The sequence below is a fragment of the Ranitomeya imitator genome, chromosome 9, assembly GCF_032444005.1.
Source record: "Ranitomeya imitator isolate aRanImi1 chromosome 9, aRanImi1.pri, whole genome shotgun sequence".
In the NCBI taxonomy this organism is placed as follows: Eukaryota; Metazoa; Chordata; class Amphibia; order Anura; family Dendrobatidae; genus Ranitomeya; species Ranitomeya imitator.
In genome coordinates this window covers 10,726,448-10,735,985 of record NC_091290.1, presented here as the reverse complement: position 1 = coordinate 10,735,985, position 9,538 = coordinate 10,726,448, and positions in this window count along the sequence as shown.

Here is a 9,538-nt window from a genome sequence, read left to right as displayed (position 1 = left end):
CCCTGTACACACTGTGCACCCCCTGTATACACTGTGCACCCTCCCTGTATACACTGTGCACGCCCCCTTGTATACACTGTGCACCCTCCCTGTATACACTGTGCACGCCCCCTTGTATTCACTGTGCACCCCCCCTGTATACACTGTGCACCCTCCCTGTATACACTGTGCACCCTCCCTGTATACACTGTGCACCCCCTGTATACACTGTGCACCCTTCCTGTATACACTGTGCACCCCCTGTATATACTGTGCACCCCCCCTGTATACACTGTGCACCCCCTGTATACACTGTGCACCCTCCCTGTATACACTGTGCACCCCCTGTATATACTGTGCACCCCCCTGTATACACTGTGCACCCCCTGTATACACTGTGCACCCCCCCTGTATACACTGTGCACCCCCTGTATACACTGTGCACCCTCCCTGTATACACTGTGCACCCCCTGTATACACTGTGCACCCCCCCTGTATACACTGTGCACCCCCTGTATACGCTGTGCACCCTCCCTATATACACTGTGCACCCCCCCCTGTATACACTGTGCACTGTGCACCCCCTGTATACACTGTGCACCCTCCCTGTATACACTGTGCACCCCCTGTATACACTGTGCACCCCCCTGTATACACTGTGCACCCCCTGTATATACTGTGCACCCTCCCTGTATACACTGTGCACCCCCTGTATGCACTGTGCACCCCCTGTATGCACTGTGCACCCCCTGTATACACTGTGCACCCCCCTGTATACACTGTGCACCCCCTGTATACACTGTGCACCCTCCCTGTATATACTGTGCACCCCCTGTATATACTGTGCACCCCCTGTATACACTGTGCACCCCCTGTATACACTGTGCACCCCCCTGTATACACTGTGCACCCCCTGTACACACTGTGCACCCCCTGTATACACTGTGCACCCCCTGTATACACTGTGCACCCCCTGTATATACTGTGCACCCCCCTGTATACACTGTGCACCCCCTGTATACACTGTGCACCCTCCCTGTATATACTGTGCACCCCCTGTATATATTGTGCACCCTCCCTGTATACACTGTGCACCCTCCCTGTATACACTGTGCACCCTCCCTGTATATACTGTGCACCCCCTGTATATACTGTGCACCCCCTGTATACACTGTGCACCCCCTGTATACACTGTGCACCCCCTGTATACACTGTGCACCCCCTGTATACACTGTGCACCCCCCTGTATACACTGTGCACCCCCTGTACACACTGTGCACCCCCTGTATACACTGTGCACCCCCTGTATACACTGTGCACCCCCTGTATATACTGTGCACCCCCCTGTATACACTGTGCACCCCCTGTACACACTGTGCACCCCCTGTATACACTGTGCACCCTCCCTGTATATACTGTGCACCCCCTGTATATACTGTGCACCCCCTGTATACACTGTGCACCCCCCTGTATACACTGTGCACCCCCCTGTATACACTGTGCACCCCCTGTACACACTGTGCACCCCCTGTATACACTGTGCACCCCCTGTATACACTGTGCACCCCCTGTATACACTGTGCACCCCCCTGTATACACTGTGCACCCCCTGTATACACTGTGCACCCTCCCTGTATATACTGTGCACCCCCTGTATATATTGTGCACCCTCCCTGTATACACTGTGCACCCTCCCTGTATACACTGTGCACCCTCCCTGTATATACTGTGCACCCCCTGTATATACTGTGCACCCCCTGTATACACTGTGCACCCCCTGTATACACTGTGCACCCTCCCTGTATACACTGTGCACCCCCTGTATATACTGTGCACCCCCTGTATACACTGTGCACCCCCTGTATACACTGTGCACCCTCCCTGTATACACTGTGCACCCCCTGTATACACTGTGCACCCCCCCTGTATACACTGTGCACCCCCTGTATACACTGTGCACCCCCCCTGTATACACTGTGCACCCCCTGTATACACTGTGCACCCCCTGTATATATTGTGCTTATGTGCAGGTTCAGGTCTCGTCACCACCTTTGCGCCCTCATTTTCTGGATGTTATACGCCTACACAAACAGAACTGGCGGCAGCAGGTTACTGTCGTCTCCCGGAGTCTGACACCTCAGGTTTTAGGCCTGCTCCTACAGATGCAGCAGAGCTGGTTTTGTCATTTGGTGTTACATTATCTCTGTGCATGACGAAACCTGTGAAATGATCCTGAATGCCATCGTTTCATCTGCGTTCCACGCTATCGCACTCAGCGATGCAGCAGAGCTGACATTTGCGATGCAGCAGAGCTGACATTTGCGATGCAGCAGAGCTGACATTTGCGATGCAGCAGAGCTGACATTTGCGATGCAGCAGAGCTGACATTTGGGATGCAGCAGAGCTGACATTTGCGATGCAGCAGAGCTGACATTTGGGATGCAGCAGAGCTGACATTTGCGATGCAGCAGAGCTGACATTTGCGATGCAGCAGAGCTGACATTTGGGATGCAGCAGAGCTGACATTTGCGATGCAGCAGAGCTGACATTTGGGATGCAGCAGAGCTGACATTTGGGATGCAGCAGAGCTGACATTTGGGATGCAGCAGAGCTGACATTTGGGATGCAGCAGAGCTGACATTTGCGATGCAGCAGAGCTGACATTTGCGATGCAGCAGAGCTGACATTTGGGATGCAGCAGAGCTGACATTTGGGATGCAGCAGAGCTGACATTTGGGATGCAGCAGAGCTGACATTTGCGATGCAGCAGAGCTGACATTTGGGATGCAGCAGAGCTGACATTTGGGATGCAGCAGAGCTGACATTTGGGATGCAGCAGAGCTGACATTTGCGATGCAGCAGAGCTGACATTTGGGATGCAGCAGAGCTGACATTTGGGATGCAGCAGAGCTGACATTTGGGATGCAGCAGAGCTGACATTTGGGATGCAGCAGAGCTGACATTTGCGATGCAGCAGAGCTGACATTTGCGATGCAGCAGAGCTGACATTTGCGATGCAGCAGAGCTGACATTTGGGATGCAGCAGAGCTGACACTTGGGATGCAGCAGAGCTGACATTTGCGATGCAGCAGAGCTGACATTTGGGATGCAGCAGAGCTGACATTTGGGATGCAGCAGAGCTGACATTTGCGATGCAGCAGAGCTGACATTTGCGATGCAGCAGAGCTGACATTTGGGATGCAGCAGAGCTGACATTTGGGATGCAGCAGAGCTGACATTTGGGATGCAGCAGAGCTGACATTTGCGATGCAGCAGAGCTGACATTTGGGATGCAGCAGAGTTGACACTTGGGATGCAGCAGAGCTGACATTTGCGATGCAGCAGAGCTGACATTTGGGATGCAGCAGAGCTGACATTTGGGATGCAGCAGAGCTGACATTTGCGATGCAGCAGAGCTGACATTTGCGATGCAGCAGAGCTGACATTTGCGATGCAGCAGAGCTGACATTTGGGATGCAGCAGAGCTGACATTTGCGATGCAGCAGAGCTGACATTTGCGATGCAGCAGAGCTGACATTTGGGATGCAGCAGAGCTGACATTTGGGATGCAGCAGAGTTGACACTTGGGATGCAGCAGAGTTGACACTTGGGATGCAGCAGAGCTGACACTTGGGATGCAGCAGAGCTGACATTTGGGATGCAGCAGAGCTGACATTTGCGATGCAGCAGAGCTGACATTTGCGATGCAGCAGAGCTGACATTTGCGATGCAGCAGAGCTGACATTTGGGATGCAGCAGAGCTGACATTTGGGATGCAGCAGAGCTGACATTTGGGATGCAGCAGAGCTGACATTTGGGATGCAGCAGAGCTGACATTTGCGATGCAGCAGAGCTGACATTTGGGATGCAGCAGAGCTGACATTTGGGATGCAGCAGAGTTGACACTTGGGATGCAGCAGAGGTGACACTTGGGATGCAGCAGAGCTGACATTTGCGATGCAGCAGAGCTGACATTTGGGATGCAGCAGAGCTGACATTTGCGATGCAGCAGAGCTGACATTTGCGATGCAGCAGAGCTGACATTTGCGATGCAGCAGAGCTGACATTTGCGATGCAGCAGAGCTGACATTTGGGATGCAGCAGAGCTGACAATTGCGATGCAGCAGAGCTGACAATTGCGATGCAGCAGAGCTGACATTTGCGATGCAGCAGAGCTGACATTTGCGATGCAGCAGAGCTGACATTTGCGATGCAGCAGAGCTGATTGTGTCATTGTCTTGTGGAATGATGGGCTCTGCATGTTCTGGGTTTATAATGGAGGGCTTGAGGTTAGACTGCGGGGCCGCGGATCATGTGAAGCGAGCGTGTGTGTGGCGATCAGGAAGGAAGTCAGACTTCTCTGTTTCACGATTTTGTGAATGAGCGGAGCAGAATTAACAGCTCCTCCTCCTGTGAGAGCTGCGCTCATCTTCTGGAGGTGAATTTCATTATGATTTCCTCGTTTTATGAGATCGCCCGCAGTCACGCGCCCTCTGCGCCCGGGCGACAAGTTGCTGCAGAGCTGCCCGCAGTCAGACAGCTCCTGATTGTTGGAGCCTTCACCTTACACACCCCACAGAGATATTTGTCATTTATACCCACACACGTGACAGATCTAGGAGACAGAGACCTTTCCGACACCATAAAAGTCACCGGGTGTTTCTTTACTATATCTCCTTCCACCAATATGGCGTCCTGGGCCGTCACCCAGCTCTCCCAGAGTCCCGAGAGCAAATTGTCACCATGCATCTTCTGGAATTGCTACAAAATTTGGCATTCAGGAGCCCAGGAAATTTGTATGGCGGTCCTCACTCATAGCCGTCTGATTTTTAGGACTATAGATTATAGTTGGTGGGTCCTTATCGATTGCCTGTGGGGTCCTGGAAACCCTCGACTTGTCAGATGTCAATGAACACGCGAAGCCGTAATAGTCCCATGCACACGGGCACATTACTGCAATGTAGTAGCCGCAGTGACACACACCTGTTTTGCTCTCTTGCAGCATGCACATGACTCTCCTGTTTTTGTCCCCTTGTAACATGCACGTGATTTGCCTGTTTTGCCCCTTGAAACATGCACGTGATTTGCCTGTTTTGCCCCCTAGTAGCATGCACATTACTCGCCTGTTTTGCCCCCCTAGTAGCATGCATATGACTTGCCTGTTTTGCCCTCCTACTAATATGCACGTGACTCGCCTGTTTTGCCATCCTAGAATTGATGTGACTCATCTGTTTTGCCCTCTTAGTAGCATGCACATGATTCGCCTGTTTTGCCCTCCTAGTGGCATAAATGTGACTCATCTATTTTGTTCCCTTGTAACATGCACATGATTCGTCTGTTTCGCCCCTTGTAACATGCATGTGACTCGCCTGTTTTGTCCCCTAGTGGCATGGACGTGACACACCTGTTTTGCCCCCCTAGTAGCATGGTTGTGACTCGCCTGTTTTGCCCACCTAATAGCATGCACGTGATTTGCCTGTTTTGCCCCCTAGTAGCATGCACATTACTCGCCTGTTTTGCCCCCCTAATAGCATGCACGTGACTCGCCTGTTTTGCCCCCTAATAGCATGCACGTGACTCAGCTGTTTTGCCCCCCTAATAGCATGCACGTGACTCAGCTGTTTTGCCCCCTAATAGCATGCACGTGACTCACCTGTTTGGCTCCCCTAATAACAAGCACGTGACTCGCCTGTTTTGCCCCCTAGTAGCATGCACATGACTCGGCTTTTTTGCCCCCCTAATAGCATGCATGTTACTCGCCTGTTTTGGCCCCCCAGTAGCATGCACATGACTCACCTGTTTTGCCCCCTAGTAGCATGCAAGTGACTCGGCTGTTTTGCCCCCCAGTAGCATGCACATGACTCGCCTGTTTTGCCCCCTTATAGCATGCACGTGACTCGGCTGTTTTGCCCCCCCAGTAGCATGCACATGACTCGCCTATTTTGCCCCCCAGTAGCATGCATGTTACTCGCCTGTTTTGCCCCCCTTATAGCATGCACATGACTCGCCTATTTTGCCCCCCAGTAGCATGCATGTTACTCGCCTGTTTTGCCCCCCTTATAGCATGCACATGACTCACCTATTTTTCCCCCTAGTAGCATGCAAGTGACTCGGCTGTTTTGCCCTCCAGTAGCATGCACATGACTCGCCTGTTTTGCCCCCTTATAGCATGCACGTGACTCGGCTGTTTTGCCCCCCCAGTAGCATGCACATGACTCGCCTGTTTTGCCCCCCTTATAGCATGCACATGACTCGCCTATTTTGCCCCCCAGTAGCATGCATGTTACTCGCCTGTTTTGCCCCCCTTATAGCATGCACATGACTCACCTGTTTTGCCCCCTAGTAGCATGCAAGTGACTCGGCTGTTTTGCCCTCCAGTAGCATGCACATGACTCGCCTGTTTTGCCCCCTTATAGCATGCACGTGACTCGGCTGTTTTGCCCCCCCAGTAGCATGCACATGACTCGCCTGTTTTGCCCCCCTTATAGCATGCACATGACTCGCCTATTTTGCCCCCCAGTAGCATGCATGTTACTCGCCTGTTTTGCCCCCCTTATAGCATGCACATGACTCGCCTGTTTTGCCCCCCAGTAGCATGCATGTTACTCACCTGTTTTGCCCCCTAATAGCATGCATGTGACTCGCCTGTTTTGCCCCCTAGTAGCATGCACATAGCTTGCCTGTTTTGCCCCCTAGTAGCATGCACATAGCTCGCCTGTTTTGCCCCCCTTTTAGCATGCACATGACTCGCCCGTTTTGCCCCCCAAGTAGCATGCACATGACTCGCCTGTTTTGCCCCCTAGTAGCATGCACATAGCTCGCCTGTTTTGCCCCCTAGTAGCATGCACATTGCTTGCCTGTTTTGCCCCCAGTAGCATGCACATAGCTCGCCTGTTTTGCCCCCAGTAGCATGCACATAGCTCGCCTGTTTTGCCCCAGTAGCATGCACATAGCTCGCCTGTTTTGCCCCCTGTAGCATGCACATAGCTCGCCTGTTTTGCCCCCAGTAGCATGCACATAGCTCGCCTGTTTTGCCCCAGTAGCATGCACATAGCTCGCCTGTTTTGCCCCCTGTAGCATGCACATAGCTCGCCTGTTTTGCCCCTTAGTAGCATGCACATAGCTCGCCTGTTTTGCCCCTTAGTAGCATGCACATAGCTCGCCTGTTTTGCCCCCTAGTAGCTTGCACATAGCTCGCCTGTTTTGCCCCCTAGTAGCTTGCACGTGACTCGCCTGTTTTGCCCTTGGTAGTTTGTACGTAGATCGGCAGCATGCACAGATCCTAGGGGGTATGTTTCACCGATCTGTAATGTGGCTGATCCTGCACCTCCGTACGTCTACAGTTTTATATACAGGCCCCGAAATGTTTTCTTTCTGCATTACTTCTAGGGGAGAACATGCTTCCACGCAACTCAACACGTTACACGGATGGTTAACATTTCTCTCCTCCGGTTGCTTTTCCAGCGCGTTTTGCAATATCTGTTTTTTAAGTGCACTGGGAAATAATAATAATAAATAATAATCTTTATTTTTATATAGCGCTAACATATTCCGCAGCGCTTTACAAAATGTTATCGTCGCTGTCCCTGATGGGGATCACAATCTTAATTCCCTATCAGTATGTCTTTGGAATGTGGGAGGAAACCGGAGAACCCGGAGGAAACCCACGCAAATACGGGGAGAACATACAAACTCTGTGCAGATGTCGTCCTGGGTGGGATTAGAACCCAGGACCCCAGCGCTCCAAGGCTAGAGTGCTAACCACTGAGCCACCGTGCTGCATCTGGAAACCCCCTAAAAAGTATAGTTTGGGGTCTCCATTAGGTTCCTCCTTTTCTGCTGTGTATAATGCTCATTGTATACTGTATCACTTCCCCCCACGTATATCTCCGCCATGCAAAACGCATTGTGAAAGCAAACCAATAAAATTCACGATGAGGAACGTCCCAGGCGGATTAAGTCGCATGCAGAATTATAGCCTAGAAGCAAATGCAACCTGCAGTCCTATGTAAAAGTACAAAAAAGCCATCTAGCTGCCTGATTAAATTGAGGCTCATTGCAATGCATCAATAAAATGCATTGTGACCGGAATATAGATGGGGCCATATTGGTCGCCGGTGATACATGGCACTGATATTGGGCTGTTTTGGGGATGGGTGCAGCGCCTCTGGCTGTGCAGGGCAAACTTTGCATATGAATGGTTCATTTTGCAGAGTGGAAGCCGGTTATCAGGGGATGAGGATTAGTTATCAGGCCTGGTTATCAGGGTGTGAGTCCTGTGCCTCCCCTTCCCCTGTGTGTGGTCACACATTACAATGATGAAGGGAACTCCCTATGATGGAGGGGCCGATCTAGGAACACTCATCACTCGCTGCCGCCAATGGCTGAGCAGATCTGTTACCAGGCAGATCTCACAGGGAACAACTCTTGCAGGATAAAAAAAAAAGTTTGCAAAAAAAAACCGGCTCAGCGAAAGGCTACAAAGTCTGAGAATAAGGCTTTCTAATGTGTCTGTTTACATAGCAAGATAGCAGTGGTGCAAAGCGCTGACGCGTGGGCGCGTGGGCTGGGGCGCGTGGGTTGGGGTGCATGGGCTGGGGGCGTGTAGGCTGGGACGCGTGGGCTGGGGGTGCGTGGCCTGACGACATGTGGGCTGGGACATGTGGGCTGGGGCACGTGTTCTGGGGGCGCGTGGGTTGGGGACGCATGGGCTGAGAGCGCGTGGGTTGGGGTGCATGGGCTGGGGGTGCGTGGGTTGGGGTGCTTGGGCTGGGAAAGTGGGCTTGTGGTACGTGGCCTGTGGGCTGGGGCACGTGTTCTGTGGGCACGCGGGCTGGGGCGCGTGGGTTGGGGACGCATGGGCTGAGGGCGCGTGGGTTGGGGTGCATGGGCTGGGGCGCGTGGCATGTGGGCTGGGGGCGCGTGGGCTGAGGGCGCGTGCCCTGAAGCACGTGGGCTAGGGCACGGGGCGTTGCTGGGCTCCATGTATCAGGCATGTATCAGGCCTGAAATGTTATCATCTATGATAAGTATATAAACTAAATAAGGGTATTTGCCATTGTAATGGGGGGGATCACTGTATGTTTTAGCCCCGTCGGCGAAGACATCAAAGTCACACCGTGGCCCAAAAGGTGCCAAAATTACTCCACGCGATGCCTCGTAGTTGGGCAGCCCTGTTACATACTTTACATTAGGGCCTCCATTTAGAAAAGGGCTGCATCTATATAAATCGTACAACTTTTAATGAACTACATCCGGGAGGTCTCCGAAACGCGTCAGTAAAAATTTTTCAAACTGCCCCTTGTCCCGGTCGTGACCATTCTACTTCCCGCTATGAACCCATTTCTTGCCCCTAAAGATGTGACCTCTGTCCTATGATGGAGGATCCTGTTGTCATGATTTTTTATCCCTGCGGGGATCCGGCAGTCCTGTCCAATCTTCCTTCTGCCACGTAAGAAGGTTCTAGTGGTAGATGGCGGGCACAATTCTGCAAACATGCCCAATTTTTCCGCACAGGGTGGCAGCCATTGTGAGAAATGTTATGCAGTCGTTGCACCAA